This window comes from Somniosus microcephalus, chromosome 8, assembly GCF_052327205.1.
Source record: "Somniosus microcephalus isolate GS21.2 chromosome 8, FLI_Smic_1.0, whole genome shotgun sequence".
NCBI classification, from domain to species: Eukaryota; Metazoa; Chordata; class Chondrichthyes; order Squaliformes; family Somniosidae; genus Somniosus; species Somniosus microcephalus.
Window position 1 is genome coordinate 193,378,323 of NC_140994.1, and position 19,410 is coordinate 193,397,732.

Here is a 19,410-nt window from a genome sequence, read left to right on the forward strand (position 1 = left end):
TGTATGTATACCAAGTGGTGCAGGGGTGTTGGACCCCCTCCATGCTTGGATGTGTGTAAAAGTCTGTAACTTATCCTATGTATGCTTATGTACACTACATTTTCACGGAATGGAAAGTGCATGTGTCGTGCGTATATTAGATAGCTAATTACAGGGGAAGGTTGACTATGGAGGGTCAGAAAAATTTTGCTCACCTTGTAAGAATGATACTTCAAGCAAGTTTTAGTATCACAGGGGGGAGTGTAAGATTTGCAAAATTTCCACATTTCCCCCAAGGTTATTAATAATAAAAGGGACCCTGTATGGACATTTTAAAAAGGGTACCCAAAGATGGCATCCACACCTCGTGACCAAAAGCCTGCAAGATTTTAAAAGCTTGGACTCTGTGGCAGCACAAGCAGCTTTTGGGGAAATTGAAACCTAAAATGCAGTTTCTGTGAAGAAGGACTTTGTATTTTGGAAAGCATACACAGAACTTTGAATATGCATTAAGCCAAATCATAGACAGACCAAAACCAGTTAGGCCTATACTTGAGGCCATCAAGTTGTCTGCATAAATAATCGGAAACAGCTTAAGGAAGCCATCGAGGCTGGACAGGCCAATTAAAATGCATTAATAACAATACAGCTCAGACATCAGGCCATTAAGTGCGATAAATGGCCATCTAAAAACAGTTAGTTTAGATTGCTACAATTATTTAAAATAGTCCGCCAAAATTGGAACAATGAACTAACCTGATTTGGCGCGCAGATAAGGGGCTATCGTAAGGAGTATAACTGCAGGCCCCGGGTAGCAATCGCTCTCTGCTCTCTTTTGCGCTTGACCCTCGCTCTTGGTTCCTGGCTCACTCGTGCCCTGGCCTCCTGGTGGGTCTCTCCTCACTCTCCGGGGTGAGCTTTCAGCAGTAAAAGACACCATACCAACAGCCGGGGAGGGAAACGAGACCCAAGCCCATAGCCATCCAGGACGCCCAGGCCGCAGAAAGGGGCGAGACGAAATTGAGCAGGTAGCCCAGGACTTGTATAATAACCAAACGAGACGAGACGTAAGGAGACGAAGAAGACGGTAACAACTCGATAAGAGCAGAGCAGGGCAGCGAAAAACGTATTGATGAGGCCAATAGTCTAGTTATAAGCTGGCGCTTGGTGAGACGAACATTCCTTGTTGAACACGGTGAAAATGCAGGTGGCCACGCCACGATGAATATACTGGCGTTCTTAAGCTTGGGTAGGAAAATCTAGGCAGTTAAAACTACCAACTGCCCTGTAGGCACAACGTTGCCGCCGACGACCGCCCGAGGGAGAAGAAGAGGAGAACCCATCGCGACGAGACGACGACGGCAGCGGAGGGGAAGAAGGTGTGTCGCAGCAGCAGATCCAGCACCACGCCCCTGAAGACCATGTGGCGACAGGGTACCTAGAAGGACCAAAGACCAAACCTCAAAACTTGCATTCGTCAAACAGTTGGCTTTATTTTGGATTGGTGAGCATGAATTCTGGCCCCTCATAGCTTAATCTAGTTAGGTATAAGGGGTGGGATAAGGTTAAGGGGATTGTTAAGATAGTTTGTTTTCCCTCGATGTGCCGTGTGTTCCCCATTCCCTGTATAAGTATAGTTATTTTGTATTTGCCTGTAATTTTATACCAGTAATTTCTCGCAAGACTGTGTCAATTTCTGTTTTAATAAAATCTTGGTTTTCTTACATCCAAACCACCTGTCTATTCGAGTCTTTTCTGTATCGCCGCCTGTACCTAAGTCCGGTGTCTAGAACCCAGGGGCGTGGGAGCGATTCGAACCGCTCACAAACAGTCAGGGGCATAACTGACTGGGCGCACGCGCCACCCCCAACCACCCCCTACAATCTTTTCAGAACTCTGCGCGCATTCGGGTTCAGGGCGCATTTCGTCGCCCGGATCCGACTTATGTACGCCGCCGCGGAGTGTTTGATCAAAGTTAACGGGTCTTTGACGGCGCCCCTTCACTTCGGGAGGTTGGTGCATCAGGGATGCCCCATGTCCGGTCAGTTATATGCCATCTGCGTGGAGCCTTTCCTGCACCTCTTGCCGAAGAGGTTGACAGGGCTGGCTCTGCAAGGGCCGGGCATGGAGGTCGTCCTCTCAGCTTACGCTGATGATGTGCTCCTCATCGTCACGGATCCCGTCGACCTGCGGAGGATGCGAGAATGCCAGCAGATTTACTCAGACGCATCCTCTGCCAGGATCAATTAGGAGAAATGTTCTGGACTCCTGGTGGGCCAGTGGCGGGTGGACTCCCTGCCGGAGGAGTTCAGGGCCTTCGCCTGGAGCACCACGCACCTCCTCTACTTGGGAGTCTACCTCAGCCCCATCCTGGCCAGCGAACTGGCAAGAGCTGGAGGCCAAAGTCATCGCTTGCCTAGGACGCTAAACAGGACTGCTCCGAGTGTTGTCGTACAGGGGTCGAGTGCTGATCATAAACCAGCTGGTGGCCGCCATGTTGTGGTACCGGTTGGTCACTTTGATCCCGCCCCCTATGTTTGTCGCCAAGATGCAGAAGAAGCTCATCAACTTCTTCTGGGACAAAGGGAAGCATTGGGTCTCTGCCGCGGCTCTGAGTCTCCCGCTTAGGAAGGGTGGTCAGGCGCCGGTGTCCCTATGCACCCGGGTGGCGACTTTCCATCTTTGGACCCTGCAGAGATACCTGTATGTGGAAAATCCTCCTCGATGGTGTGCGTTGGCGACGTTTTTCTTCCGCCAGCTGCACGTCCTCAACTATGACACGCAGCTCCTGTTTGTGGAATTAGGCCGTACGCTTGCCTACCTGCGGGAGCTGCCTGTCTTCTACCAGGAACTGCTATGGGTCTGGAACAGCGTCGCCTCCAGGCGCAGTTCTCCCCCGTCAGGAGTGGCGGCTCTCCTTCGGGAGGCACTGCTCAGGAATCCGCACCTCCGCAACCGCTGGGCCGGGTGGCTGGCGGTGAGCAGGTCTGTGCCTGGCAAGGTGACCAGGATCGGGGACCTGCTCGATGGCGGAGGAGCGGGCTGGATGACGCCAGAGGAGTTGGCGCGGCGCCTCTCCTGGGCCAGTGTCCGGTGCGCGGCCGATTCCATTGAGATGCTGAAAGTTGCACTGGGCCCCGACTCCACTAAGTGTATCGATGAGGCTCAGGCACGTGGGCCGATCCAGTCCAAACTGACCCCCGTTCGGACGGAATTCCTCATCAGTGCGCGTCCCTGAAACCCCTCTCGGGAACCGGCGCCTCACAACTTGAGCCGTCTCGGGGAAATGCCCTCTGTAAAGTCTGTGGGTTGTTTAGTTAATTAATACACAGACTCCAAGACTAACTTAAAACAGGACTTTACTATTCGAAGGTCGGGGCGAATCTGCCCAATAACTCCTGACACAGCACTTATATACCGGTGTGGTCACCGTCGGTATTACAGTATACAGAAGCCAACAAAGTAGTGCAACACCTAAAGTAGTTCTCTTAAAGGTGGACGGTTACATACAATAATTCTCTTAAAGGTAGACGGGTACATACACTACACCCTCCGTGCCTTTTAGTTCTGCACGGAGGGCTTTCCTGTACGGGCTGCTCCTGCACACTCTCCACTTTGTCATCTTCGCCTGCCGACCGGACATGCCTGGGCGTGCCATCTTGCCGTCTGGCGGAGGCGGAGGTCCCCAATGGGGGCTCACTATGTGGGAGTCCTCCCTTTATCTATTGGTGGAGGGTGCTGCACGGAGCAGTCCCGTGCAATAAGATTTTAAGTAAGTTCACGGACTCCCAGGCTGCTTGCCATTTTTGCAGCCTAGAGGAATCCGTGTTCCATATCTATATAGAATATGAGAGGTTGCAGCCCTTCTTCCAGTATTTGAAGGGCTGCTCCTCGATTTTTGGCTGCACTTCAGTCCCACGCTCCTGATCTACGGCCACCCGGTGCGGAGGGGAGAGGGCGGGTTGGAGGACCTCCTCATAGGACTGCTCCTGGGCCTGGCCAACGTGGCCATTAATTTGGGCCAGAACTTCGGGTCTGCACGGGTGTGTACGCGCTGGGTACTCACGCGTAGGCCCAACGAAAGTGCCGGTTTCGTGCATGCACTGTGCATGCACAGGAAACCGGACCTTCCGTTCCCTTAAAGGAAGGGGTTCACAGGTCGAACGCGTGCGCCGCAGAGGCAGCGTGTACGCCTGGAACTTCCGTTTTATTTCCAAGTTTTACCGGGAGTGTAATTCTCCAGGAGCTACGCTTCTAAAAAGCAGTTGCAAGGCCTGCTTTTAACAAGGTAAGTGGTGAATTAAAATTAAAACATTTTTTCCACAGGTTTATTATTTTTAAATACTTTAAAGAAAGGTAAGTAGATTTTCAGCCCCTTTGGAAACTGTAATTAATTTTTTCAAAAATTTAAATTATTGTTTAAAATAGTTATTTTATGTCATTTATAGTTATTTTAAAAAGTGATTTTTTAAAATTTATTTGAAGTTTTAGTTATGTTTTGAGGCTGAATTGTATTCATAGATTTGACAGGTCTTCCTGTCAAATCTATGAATACAGATTCCCCGCTACCATTGGCTCTCCGTGGCCCACGTGATCCCAGGGGATGCATCGAACTAACTGCGCCGCTGGGATACGCAAGCACTGCGTGCCAGCAGTTGGAGCAGGCCCAGGATCGGAATCCCACGTGGGCCCACAGCACAACGGCCGGCGCGCTAGGTAAGTGCAGGTCGGAGGCTTGCACCCACTGGAAGCCTCCGACCCGAATTTCTGGGCCATCAGGCAGCGGGCGGTCGAGGGGGTCATTCGGCCCGATTGCCTGCCTCTCTTCCGCTGCTATGTTCGCGCCCGGGTGACCCTGGAGATGGAGCACGCGGTGTCCGCTGGCACGCTCGAGGCCTTCCGAGACCGGTGGGCGCCGCCGGGACTGGAGCGCATCATCACCCCGGCCAGGGTGATTTTAATTTAATTTGATAAGTTTTTTAAAATTAATCTAGGGTTTTTAAGCTTTTTTACAGTCCACTTGTTCGGTCGGGAGAGCGAGAGGCTCTGCTCGGCGATGCAGAGAGCCCTGCAGATGGAGAAGAATGTCAACCAGAGTCTGCCGGATCTGCAAAAACCCTCCACTGGGAGCACCGACCCTCATCTATCTGTGTGAATTCCTGGAGACCCATTATCCGGATGAACAAGTGAAGATGACCAAAAAGCTTGGAGATCACATCACCAACTTGTAGAGACTGGGACCCCTGCTTTGTAGACTTTGTGACTTTGTACAAAGAGCTGAGACTTGAGCTCTGTAAATGTAATTTACTGTAAAATGTTCAAATTTTAAATTTAAAAAAAACAGTAAATGTGAAACAAACAGAAGTTTGATTTTAGCCTCCCTAACTCACCCAACTCGCAGCACTCTGTTGAAACCGCACTCAGCGCTGCAGTACTGCAGGCCTCCCTCCCCTGATTAAAGGGGAGGGGCCTAGCACAGCGCGCACCGGGGCCCTGTTGAACCACCGCGGAGCGGGGTGCCGGCAAAAGAGCCTGGCACTCAAGAGGAGTGCCCGGCTGACCGATCGCCGCTGGCACCCCGCAGGAGGAGGCGAGAGGGGGCAGGTGCTGGCAGGTGGCCCAAAAAAATGGTCACCCGGCACCTGCCCTTTAATTTGCGCTGCCCCGGCCGCAAAAACGCCACCCTGACCCCGTCGGACATAGCATCTAGCGGTAGGTCAGGGGGCATGAGCGAAGTTTACGGTTGGGACGCGAGCGGGGCACTGTGCACGGTGATGATGTCATCGCCAGAGGCGCAGCGCCATGGAGCGCTACCGGCTACCGCCACTGCTAACCTCCCGCTGAATTTCACGGGAGGCATTAGCAGTGCCGCGCCTGAGCGCTAGGTGCTTGGTGCCCCGTTAGCGCCCCCTGGCACAAAGCAACTGAATCATTCCCCCTGATTCTTCCCTTTTCTGTGTTTAATACCTACTCATTTCCATGTTCATACTGGCAGCAATATCTTTCCTATATGTAAACAGGGCTTGCATTAATAAAGGAATTAAGGGATATATTTTCCTAGCCTTAAAGATTGAGATATTTATCCTATTTTCCTAGATATCAATAGTTTTTATTCAAAATGGTGGCTGGGCAAGATTTTCCTGCAGTTGATTTTATGAAACACGTGTTCAGTAGCAGAAAACTGGCTTCTTGCGACACATCAATAAAATGCTCTTTTCATATTGCTGAAGAAGCGAATTGAGAATTAAATGCACAACTGACAAAAACATTGGATAATGCAGTTGGGGAATATGCAAACTTGTGCATAATGGCTCTGCAAAAATATAGAAAATGCCGATTTACTCACAAGTGCCATTCTTCCTAAAAGAAAAAGTCCACATCTGAAGAAGATAGACTGTTTTCTCAGTTTAAAGAGACACTGTTTCTCGAACAGCAGGATACACACAACCTGTCAAAATACAGACCATTCAAAAAAAACAAATAATTTACAAGTTGTAGCTCTTTAATAATTTCAAATCTACATCTATAAATATAATGCAGGAGGATAAAAGGCTGCAGGGCGGTTGAGGAGGATGAGAAGATGTTGTTGTTGCTGACTTTAAGTCAGGGCCATTTCAGTGCAGTGCCAAGGGCAGATACCTACTTAGAAAGATTCAAACAGGGACATATGGGAAAGAGGCCACATTTCTGAAAGGCGACAACAAGCTCCAGAACATTGGAAAGGAAAGGAAGGTTGGTAATTGTCCTTCCAAACTATTGCCCAGAGGATTCAAGGGTGCTTTTTTTTAAAGGGGGTGTGGTGCTGGTGTTGACAGTGGGTTTGAAAGGTAGGAGACAGTAACTAAGGAGAGGGAACCATTTACAATATCAGCTAGCATGGGGACCTGGAAGGGAAGTTGGGTGATCAGCAGCTTAAAACTGGGAATGGAGTCAAGGGAGAAGGAGGTGGGCACAGGAATGATATGAACTCAGAGAAAACATGCAGAGAGACGGGATCAAAGCTAGAGAGATGTGGGTTCAGGGCTAGGCCAGAGGGATCCTGGGGAAAGTTTTGACTTGGTGAGAAAGAGGAAGGGGGAGGAAGCGGCAGAGGCAGTTGAACAGATGATCTTAGTCTTGGTGATAAAGCAGTCCATGAGCTCCTCAAACATGTTGTAGGTGAAGGTGGGGGGGGCGGGTGGATAGGGGAGAGGGGCTTAAGGCACTGGTTGGTAATGGAGAAAAGAAGCCAGGGATTATCTTTGCTCACAAGGATGATCCTGGAATAGTGGGCGGTTTTGACAGGGGATTGAGGTCCACTTGCGCTGGATGTGATCCATCCAGATCTTGGGATGGATGGTTAAGCCAGTTGTGCGCCAGATACACTTAAGTCTGCACCCCTTGGATTTGAGGGAGTGAAGATGGGGGCCATACCAGGGGGGCAATGATTGGGGTGGGAGACAGTAATGGCTTTGTTAGGGACAAGGTCATTAAAGGTGGAAGTACTCCTCACACCACTACTGGTAAAAAACCAGCAGTGTTGTTTCTCAAACGACAGCCATGAACCAGGTTCTCGTTGTTAAAGCCAAACTTGGCACAGTCCGTAGAAGAGAAACAATCAAGGTGGAAAGAGAGCCATGATAAAGGTAGAGTTAGAGAGAGAAGTGTGAAGTTGAACGAGAAGGTTAAGAACCACCACCATAAATGGTTAAAGTGGTTACCAAGAAGAGTAGTGAAGATATGTGGCCCTCGCACATATTTGGTCAAGATGTTTGATCATGGAAAGGTTAGGTTTGTTCACGTTGATCATATCTTACCTACAGATGTAGAAGGAGTTGAAATCTGGGATGATTCAATTTGTTCTGATGAGTCAGATAGTTTTGTTACAAGTCGAGTACCAGTGGCAAATCCTACATCAGACGTACCAGAAACAAGTCCAAGACAAAGTCAGAATTTGAGTCTGAGCCCGAGTCAGGCAGACAAACAGTCTGAAAGTCTACAGAGTCCAAATGTAGATCAAGGTCAGCCCTTGAAGAAAAATTCTCCGCAGGCTCAGTCTAGAATGAGTCAAAGTCCTGCAACAAGATCTGAAAGTTCTGTTCAAGAAAGAAGGTATCCTCTTCGAAACGGAAAACCAGTGGTTAAGTTTAATCTGTAAATATGGAAAATAAGTCCATGGCCTAGAAATTCAGTATCGCCACGTTTGGGGCGCTACAGTCGAGCGTGCGCTAAATTTAGCGCCCGGCGCAACTTAGCGCCACCTTCACCGAAATTGAGTTGCATCGCCCCAAGAGGTTGCTGCTGCGCTAAAGCAGGCGGTGCACGACTATCCTAAGGCGCTAAGCCGACGAGCCAAGACGCTACCACTGAGGGCGGGCGCAGCGCAGGTGCGGCCAGTTAGCGATTGCAGGCAGACACGCTGGCGCCGGTCACCTCTTAGAGGGGGAGGGTCGATTTGGCTTGCAACCACGCCCTGCACATTGGAGCCCTGATTCTAGGCCTGGACCGACCTGCTGTGACATCATTACGCCTACGACCATGGAGAAGGCCAGGGAGCGAGCGCAGCGCTTCAGTGAGGGGGCCCTGAAGGTTCTGGTTGGCGCAGTGGAGCGGAGGCGACCTATCCTCTTTCCTGACAGTGGCAGGAGGCCACTGCCCAACGAATATAGAAGAGCTTGGAGGGAGGTGGCACACAGAGTGACCTCCAGCAGCACAGTACCCAGGACCCCAACGCAATGCAGGAAGAAGTTCAACGACCTCACTCGGGTTGTCAGGGTGAGTACCCTTTCCAGTATCCTCTTCATCCCTGCATGTGCACCTCACTTTATGGCCAAAGGGTCCTGAAAGCCCCAATGCCCAGCCCTCATCCAACACCTATGGGACTCTCATGAAAATCACATGCACATTCATCACTTTACACACTGTCAGGGCTATTCGACCATGGGAGGCAGTGCAGGCAAGATCAGGGCTTCACACTGTCAGGGCTATTCCACCATGGGAGGCAGCACAGCCAAGATCAGGGCTTCACACTGTCAGGGCTATTCCACCATGGGAGACAGTGCAGGCAAGATCAGGGCTTGAGACTGTCAGGGCTATTCCACCATGGGAGGCAGTGCAGGCAAGATCAGGGCTTCACACTGTACTCAGAGCCCGTCCTTTCTCTTGCAGGGCAAGCTGGCCCACAATAGGAGGCAGCAGCAATGGACCGGGGGAGGCCGTCCTGAACTTAAAGACCTCAGTGATCTGGAGCAGCGAGTGGAACGAATTATGGCAGGCCGGCTGATTGGCCCCATCGCCACTGGAGATGCCGACCTCATTCTGGACAGCAATGGTAAGGTCATCACCTTTTTGACCTCTCTCTTTCCACTTGTGCCTCACACCAGCATCCTTTGCCACTATCAAACCAATGCAGTGCATTGCAGCACTCATGCCTCCCTCACTGCCACCCTGTCCTCACACTAAAGCAACTCTTGTACCTCCCTGCTTTCAGATGCTGATTCGCCAGGTGAGGAGGTGGGCCCTCAAGCTGGCACTGTGAGTGAATTGGAAGGCGAGGAGGAGGAAGAGGAAGCCGGAACATCAGTGCCACCCTCAGCCGAGGCAGCCCATGGCCATGATGGGGACACGTCTTCCCTGGAAGGGAGCAGGGGGAAAGGTCTGAGAAGGGCCACACGAGCACTAACTGCTGCCACCCTCGCTGGATTGGCCAGGATTCGCCGGGACCCTCGCTGCACCGCAGCAGGCCAGCAGTCTGTGCTTCAGCAGATTGCTGCGTATGCTTCAGTGTTGCCCCGTGCGAGTGCCAGTGTCTCGTCCGACCAGGGAGTGCCTGTGCTCTGTCAGGTTGGCAGCATTCCTGCTGCCAACACTGTCACTCCTTCACTGCAGCTGCCACCACCCGTAGGACAGACTGCTGCCACCCAAGCAGAGTTGGAGCAGTCAGCAGCCGGGCCCTCCAGGCCCAGAGCTGGTCCAGGCTGTCCCCCGAGCTGGTCCAGGCCGTCCCCCAAGGGCATCTGCCGACTCACTATCTGACCCTCAGCAGCCTTCCCCTAGCCCTGCTGCAGAAACTGGAGTTCCATTGCGGAGGAGCTGCAGGGCGGGAAGGGGCCAATCTCGCAAGCGAGGCAGATCACCCTCGCAGGCCAAAAAGTAGGAGGTGTGGCAAAATGTTGTGTTTCTTTTTTGTGAAGGCTGAGGATCATGGTCATTTTTGTTTAACTCTTTTGTTCATTGTCTCCAGGTTGTGAGAGCCAGTTATGTGTCTGACTGTTTTTTGGGGGGTTTCTCTGTATTTGTTTGTCATGCGGGAAGGGCACAGAGTTTGTTAAATAAATAATTGTCTTTATTCAGATTGTGCATGTTTGCACTTTGAACTATTTGTTGCCTTGACCGGCTCAGGGTTTGCAGAGCGGGTCCATTCATGTTCTTTCAATGGCACAAGCCATTCCCTCAGAGGGGGCCTAGAACCGACTTGCAATAAGCCACTGACGGATGGCCCTTGCACTTTGTGCCTCCCTCCCATCTTGGTGCTCCTCCTCCTCCTCCTCCTCCTCCTCCTCTGGTGGTCCTCCAATGTCTGCTGGCAGTGGCTGAGTCCTGAGGATAGCCAGGTTGTGCAGCATGCAGCACACTACAACGAAATGGGAGACTCGCTCAGGCGATACTGTAGGGCTCCCCTGGAATGGTCCAGACAGCGGAACCGTTGCTTTAGCACGCCGATTGTGTGCTCAATGATGTTCCTGGTCGCTTGATGGCTGTCATTGTATCGCTCTTCAGCAGGGATGGTGGGCGCACGGAGCGGGGTCATCAGCCAGGTGCACAAAGGATAGCCCTTGTCCCCGAGAAGCCAGCCTCCTGAGTGAGCCGGGGCTTCGAAAATGTCTGCCACAGAAGTCTGGCGCAGGATGAAGGCGTCGTGGCTGCTGCCTGGAAAGCGGGCATTGACAGCTAGTATCAGCTGCCTGTGGTCACACACCAACTGCACGTTCAACGAATGGAACCCCTTCCGGTTGCGGTAATCCTCGGCATTCTCTAGAGGTGCCCGCAAACCCACATGCGTGCAGTCAATGGCGCCCTGGACCATGGGGAAGCCCGCTATTCTTGCAAATCCCATTGCACGCTCTTGCTGCTTGTCCAGGGTCATGGGGAAGGAAATGTACTGACGTCTCCTTTTGAAGAGGGCATTTGTGACCTGGCGGATGCAGCAATGCACCGCAAACTGGGAGACATTGGCAATGTCCCCAGTAGCGGATTGGAAGGAGCCGGTGGCATAGAAGTTGAGAGCCACTGTCACCTTCACTGCCACCGACAGAGACGTCCTGCTCCTCAGCTGAGGCTGCAGATCTCTCTGAAGCAGGTGGCAGATCTCAGTGACCACCTCCCTTCTGAATCGAAGCCTCCGAATGCACTACCTACATGTTGAGGTAGAAGAGCTGGCGGTATACCCTGGGAGGGTAAAGCCTCCTGTGCCGAAGCCTGTTGGCCCTCCTCCGTCTGGCCATGATTGGCACTCTCTCTCGGCGTCTCTGAGCCCTCTCAATGCAATGGAGAAACCCAACGTTTCCACCCATTGCAGCCCCCATTATATGTGGTCACTCAAGGCTATGGCACTGAAAAATCAATCCAACTGCAAAGCGCTGGGCTGAAGCCAGAAGTACCTATGCGAGCACTGAGTCAACGCAGAAAGCTCTCTCCCTTTGTCTCTCTGCAAATCTCTCTCCCTCCCACAGAAGGAGTGGTCCAAAATGGCTACCACAAAGAATGCAGGAAGAGTCCCCTTTAAATAGCTCCCCCCCAGCCCCACAGCGACTGGGAACCGTGCCACTCAACCAGTTGCTGCGAGCACCAGGTGGAAGGAAGGGAGGCGCCACTGAAGTTCCGGTTCGGGGCGCACCAAGGGCGTTGCACCATGAAATGACGTCAGGATCTGCGCGCGCAGCTGAGCGGGCATTGCAATTTTGCGCCGCCGCTAATTCTTCACTCAAGTTCGCAAGAGGCGCAGATCGCGCCGCGCCCAGGCGCTAGCCGCTTCGCGCCCCACTTATCGCCCTCTTAAGGCGCTAGCGGCTGGCGCTACCAATTGAATTTCTAGGCCCATATCTTTTGTTTGTGTTACAGAATTCTACAGTAGAATTTTGAAACATAAAATGGGTTCTATTATGTCCGTGTGTAATTGAGACACGGACTGCAGGAGTTGGTTATAACGGGTCTTTACTGAGTGGAGACAACCTGGAACTACTATGCAAAAGTTACTACACAGGCTTATATATAGGGGTGGTCACTACTGGTACTGCAGTATACAGGGGCTGCAGAATATAGTTCCTTCTGCAAAGTACATACACTACAATTCCTCCCCTTTTAGCTAAACAGTACATAACATTCGATTAATAATTAAATAACATATTTACAATTACAGTTGCTAGATACATTAGTTGAAGTTAAGCAATTATAAGTTCAGTCTTTGAGGAGGCTTCCTGATTCTGTCTGGATAACGCCTCTTTGGGGTATCAGGTTCTTCTGGCAAAGTTGATTCGGGATCAACATCGTTGTTTGGTTCGTCTGCTTCCAATGTCACCGATTCTGAGGTAGATGCAATTGGTACTTCGGTTTCATCACCAGGTGTATCGGATCGTGGTGTGGAATTGACGTTTTCCAGTGACTCTAGAATCTGGTCAGCATGGCGTCTTACAATGCTCTCTCCAACGTCCACGGTATACATTAGAGGTCCTTGTCGTGTACAGATTGTTCCTGGCTGCCATTTCTCTGTGCGGTAGTCCCGGGCCAAAACTGGTTGACCTATCTTAAAACTCCTGGTCGGCCTTTCATTCATATTCTGAAACTGCCTGTTCTCCACATCCCTTCTGATGTTTGGCTTAACCAAATCCAAGCGACATCGTAGTCTTCGATTGAAGAACATCATGGCTGGAGTTTGGTTGGTAACCGCATGTGTCGCATTCCGGTAGGCAAACAAGAAGTTGTCCACCTTGTGTTGTAGGGGTATGTCTTCATTACACATTGCCTTGATAGCCTTCTTGAATGTTTGAACGAACCTCTCAGCCAATCCATTGGTGGCTGGATGATATGGGGCGGATGTGTAATGCTTAACACCATTGTTCTTTAAGAACCTCCGGAACTCTTCAGACACAAACTGTGGTCCATTGTCGGAGCAAATCTGTTCAGGCAGCCCATTTCTGGCGAATATGGTTCGTAAGACTGTGATAGTTTTTTCTGTGGTGGTTGAGGACATTTTTATTACCTCTGGCCACTTTGAATGTGCATCCACTGCAATTAAAAACATCGAGTCCATAAATGGACCAGCAAAATCAATGTGCACCCTTTGCCATGGAGATGAGGGCCTCTCCCATGGATGTAGAGGGGCTTGTGGTGGGGCGTTTTGGACCTTCTGGCATCCTGTACAGCTCTTGGTCATCTCTTTGATTTCTCTATCGATTCCCGGCATCACACAAATGCTCTGGCTAAGTTCTTCATTTTTACCCCTCCCAGATGACCCTCATGAAGCTCATTGAGCACTCTATCCTTCAATTTGGGTGGAATTACTACTCTGGATCCACACATCAAGGTTCCTCTGCACACTGACAGCTGTTCTCTTCTCGGCGAGAATGCTGGCAACAGTGGTTCGCCATGTGCTGGCCATCCCTTCACCGTTAAATCATAGACCCAGGAGAGTGTCGGGTCATTTTGTGTTTCCTTTTCTATGTTTGCATTCGTCACAGGGAGACATTCGACTATGGTCGAGTGGAATATCTCCACTGGATCCACTGCAGGTGCTTCTTCCACCGTCGGCAACGGTAGGGGCGACAATCCATCAGCATTCCCATGCTGTTTAGTTCCTTTGTACTCGATGTCATATTGGTGTGCCCCTAGGAAAAGGGACCACCTCTGTAGCCGTTGTGCTGTCATTATCGGTACGCCCTTCTGAGGGTTGACAATGGAGACAAGAGGTTGATGATCAGTTATTAAAGTAAATTTCTGACCGTGCAGGTAGTGATTGAACTTCTTCACCCCCCACACCAGGCTGAGGGCCTCTCTGTCAATCTGGGTGTAGTTACGCTCAGCTGAAGTTAACGAGCGTGACACAAAAGCTATCGGCCTCTCTGAACCATCAAGGAATTTATGTGACAGTACCGCTCCAATGCCGTAGGGAGACGCATCACACGCCAGTCTTATCGGTAGTGATGGGTTGTAGTGAGCCAATACTTCTCTTGAAGTGATTAGGTCCTTACTCTTCTGAAAGGCCCGCTTACATTCATCGCTCCATTTCCATGCTACTCCAGTTTGTAGTAGGGCATTCAGTGGGTGCAGAATTGTGGACAAATTCGGCAAAAACTTATGGTAGTAATTCACCAATCCGAGGAATGACCTCAGTTGCGACACATTTTCAGGCGCTGGAGCCTTAACTACCACTTCAATTTTGTCAGGGGACTTATGTAACCCCTCTTCATCAATCACGTGGCCACAATACGGTATCTGTTTCTTAAAAAACTCGCACTTAGGGCGATTGGCTCGTAGCCCATGTTCTCTTAGTCTAGTGAGCACCTGCTCTAGGTTGGCAAGGTGTTCACTGTTATCTTCACCTGTCACTAGGATGTCGTCCAAGTAACACTGAGTCCCTGGAATCCCTTGCAGGACTTGTTCCATCGCTCTTTGCCATATCGCCGGAGCTGATGCTACTCCGAATACCAGTCGATTATACTGGTAAAGACCTTTGTGAGTGTTTATCGTGAGATACTTCCTGGAGGATTCTTCAACCTCCATCTGCAAATATGCTTGTGCTAGGTCAATTTTTGTAAAACACTTCCCTCCAGATAGTGAGGCAAAAATATATTTTATCCTCGGAAGAGGATATTGTACTGTGTGATGGACTGGGTTCACCGTCACCTTGAAGTCCCCACAGATGCGAACCTTCCTTAGCTCCTCAGACTAAGGCAGCACGGTGGCATAGTGGTTAGCACTGTTGCCTCACAGCGCCAGGGACCCAGGTTCGAATCCGGCCTCGGGTGACTGTCTGTGTGGAGTTTGCACATTCTCCCTGTGTTTGCGTGGGTTTCCTCCGGGTGCTCCGGTTTCCTCCCACAATCCAAAGATGTGCGGGTTAGGATGATTGGCTATGATAAATTGACCCTTAATGTTAGGGGGATTAAATATGTGGAGTTACGGGGATAGGGTGGGATATGTGTTGGTGTAGGGGTTACGGGGATCGGGTGGGATATGTGTCAGTGCAGGCTCGATGGGCCGAAATGGCCTCTATCTGCATTGTGGGGTTTCTGTGATTCTGTGACTTATTGTTTAACGTTTTCTTCATGACAGGAACGATGGGTGTCGCCCACTCCCTCCAGTCTACCTTAGATAACACGCCTGCATTCTCCAGATTCTCCAGCTCTGCCTCGACGGCTGGGCGAATTGCATATGGTGCCGGTCTTGCTTTGAAAAACTTGGGAATTGCATTCACTTCTATTTTTATCGAGGCGGTTACGCCTTTAAGAGTTCCCAGTTCTTGTAGAAATACCTCTTTGGCGTCAGCTAAGATTGTTGACAATCGTCCAGGAGTGATGTCGTCATCCTTTTTACCAGCCACCATCAGTGCCTGAATGGAGTGCCAGTCTAAACTTATCTTTCTGATCCATTCACATCCCAATAACGGTGGTCCACCATCTTGCAGTATGTACAGATACAATTTCTGTATTTCCTTGCCGTTGTATTTGACAGGCACCCTTACTTTTCCTCTGGGGTATACTTTTTGCCCCGTATACGTCTTCAAGACAATGGATGTCTCTTTCACGGGTATGTGTGAGAATAGCCGCTCGTAGTCTCGTCGATTCATGATGGTCGGAGCTGATCCTGTATCCACTTCCATTTTGACTTGGGACCCTGCTATCGTGAGGGTGACCCAAATGGTTCGGTGATCATCTTTTGCGATTACATTGTGAAGTTTGAGACAGCTTAGTCTCTTGTTCCCGGATTCACTATCGCTCACCTGGTCTTCGGAACTACTGTCCGTCATCTTTTGTACTTTCCTGTACTGTTCCGTAGTAGCCTTTTTGTTGTCGTTAGTCTTCTTCCCAGACCTGCAAACTCGTGCAATGTGTCCCATCTTTCCGCGTTGCCTGCATATTTTGTCCTTGGACCAACAGTCCTTCTGGTCATGGGTTGTTCTGCCGCAGCGATAACATTTTTCAAATCCCCGTGTCATTTCGTGGGTGCCGTATTCCTGTGGCTTTTGCTGAATTTCCGCAGCTCCCCTTGCTGCTGCTTCGTACGATACTGCCACGCTGAAAGCCTTATCTAGCGTCAGCTCTTTCTCTGAGAGTAACCTCTTCTGGGTTCCTTCACTCAGGAGTCCACAGACAAATTTGTCCCGTAGGGTATCTGCCAGTCCTGCTCCGAACTGGCAGTGCTTTGATAGCTTGCGTAGTTCCGTAAGGTAATCAGCATTGCTCTCATCTTTATGCTGATTTCTCCTGTGGAATTTAAATCTTTCTGCTATCAGCAGCGGTGTAGGATTTAGGTGTTCCTGTAGGATATCAACAATTTCGTTAAAACTCTTCGCCTTCGGTTTGGCTGGAGTAATCAGGTTCCGCAATAGGCCGTACGTTCTTGCGCCCATTAAGTTTAGTAGTACCGATGCCTTTTTCTCATCGGCTACTTCGTTTGCCTCGCAATATACCTTGACTCTTTCCACATACGTGGTCCAGTCTTCTATTGCATTATCGAAGGCAGTGATATTGCCAGTCTTCGGCATCTTGGAAATCTAAGATGGCGCCTCCCGCGCTTTGCCTTCTTCCCCGATTTAACAAAATGGCACCTCCCGCGCTTTGCCTTCTTCCCCGCTGGATTACAATGGCGCCTCCCGCGCTTTCTGTCTTCCCCGCTGCTGCTAGCGCTGTTGCTGGCATTTTATGCCTTGATGGCGATGCCCTATGGTCTTTGCGCACTTCCCCCCCCCCGCGCTGCTGCTAACGCCGCTCTCCACAGTCCCCGTAGCAAACTGCAGCTCCTCGCGGTTTTCTGCGCTTATAATTTTTATTATTTCCCCGTCGTCGGGGCAACCCTGCGGGACACTTGCCTCCCTCTTCTCGGGTCTGTACGCTGCCCGGCTTCGTAGCACCGGCCGCGCCCTGTGTGCTCCACCCTCTCTCTCTCTCCTCTTCCCGACAACGCTGTTCGGCCCCGTTGAAAAGCCACCCGATCGAACTCTAGACCGCCGCAGCCCAGGCAGGATCAGTGTACTACCTGCCACCAGCCCGATTAGCTGAAACACCATCGACAGGATAACCAAGCCCTGCTCTCGACAGCCTCTCCTGCAAATCTTCAACTCCGATGAATCAGAGGCGGATGCCCACGGTCGACGCCCGTTTCTTCTGTTCGTTTGATTTTTTTTTCTTTCTTCTGGCCTCGACCTCTGATAACTTCGCTTCAGGGATGGATCCCCATGAGTTGGTGCAGACTGTAGGTAAGTTCGGATCTGCTCGTCGCCAGTATTATGTCCGTGTGTAATTGAGACACGGACTGCAGGAGTTGGTTATAACAGGTCTTTACTGAGTGGAGACAACCTGGAACTACTATGCAAAAGTTACTACACAGGTTTATATACAGGGGTGGTCACTACTGGTACTGCAGTGTACAAGGGCTGCAGAATATAGTTCCTTTTGCAAAGTACATACACTACAGGTTCCATTTGAGAAATGTATACCAAGAGTTGTATATACCATGCAAGTCATGTACAATGATTATTTGCTATGATTAACTTCTTCAATAAGGAGGGAGAAGTGTAATAGAGCCACCTGATGGAATTCTAGAAATTCGGGTCTCCACGGGTGAGTCCGCACGGGGTACTCACCCGTAGGCCCAATGGAAGTGCCAGTTTCCTGCATGCACTGCGCATGCGCGGGAAACCGGCACTTCCGTTCCCCTGAAAGCAGGGGTTAAGAGGTCAAACGCGTGCACGGGAGAGGCTGCGCGTGCACATCGAACTTAGTTTTTTTTTACAGGTTTTCCGGGGAAGGTAAGCCTGCAGAACTTAGAAATGTAAAAAACAGGCGTAAGGCCTGTTTTTTACAAGGTAAGTGGTGAATTAATTAAAATTAAAACATTTTTTCCACAGGTTTATTATTTTTAAATACTTTAAAGCAAGGTAAGTTTATTTTTAGCCCCGTTAGAAAATAAAATTATTTTTTTCAAAAATTTAAATTATTGTTTAAAATAGTTATTTCATGTAATTTATAGTTTATTTAAAAAATGTGAGTTAAAAAACTTTATTTGAAGATTTAGTGTTGTTTTGGGGCCGTGGTATTTATAAGTCTTGACTGCACTTCCTGTCAGACTTATGAATGGAGCATTGCATGGTATATACATGACTTGCATGGTATATACAACTTTTGGTATACATTTCTCAAATGGAACCTGTAGTGTATGTACTTTGCAGAAGGAACAATATTCTGCAGCCCCTGTATACTGCAGTACCAGTAGTGACCACCCCTGTATATAAGCCTGTGTAGTAACTTTTGCATAGTAGTTCCAGGTTGTCTCCACTCAGTAAAGACCTGTTATAACCAACTCCTGCAGTCCATGTCTCAATGGCTCCCCATGGCCCACATGATCCCAGGGGACGCATCGAGCTAACTGCGCCCCTGGGATACGCAAGCACTGCGCGCTGGCAGCTGGACCAGGCCCCGGATTGGAATTCCATGGGGGCCCACAGCTCAACGGCCGGCGCGCAAGGTAAGTGCAGATCGGGGGCTTGCACCCGTGGGAAGCCCCCGACCTGAATTTCTGGGCCACTGATGTATATAATAATAAAGCTATGTACAGTACAGTTCTTACTGGAAGCCATGTTGTGCTGTTGTATATGGTGAACGTATAAGATCCCATGGCACTATTTCGAAGAAGAGCAGGGGAATTATCCCCAGTGTCCTGGCCAATATTTATCCCTCAACCAGCATAACAAAAAAAACCAGATTATCTGGTCATTATCACATTGCTGTTTGTGGGAGCTTGCTGTGCGCAAATTGGCTGCCGCGCTTCTCACACTACAGCAGTGACTCCACTACAAAAGTACTTCATTGGCTGTAAAGCGCTTTGAGACATCCGGTGGTCATGAAAGGCGCTATATAAATGCAAGTCTTTCTTTTATTTTTATATATGCTGTGTCCCAAGATATCACAGTTACGATCTTTTTATTGACAGTTCTTGGTAATCCTGATCCCAGTTTAAATTGTTTTCACTAAAATACCTTTAATCAGGATTGTCCTTATCATAGGAAAAGCAACAAAAGTAAAGAACAAATAATAGACCATGTACCCGAGTGGTTGAAAGTTTCATACCCTCCCCAACAGGTTATGAAGAGATCGCAAAGCCTCTGAAGAATGGACTCAGTCGGGAATATTTTGTGGATTTTATGGGATTTTTCTGAGGGTATTTTCCCTGTTATGG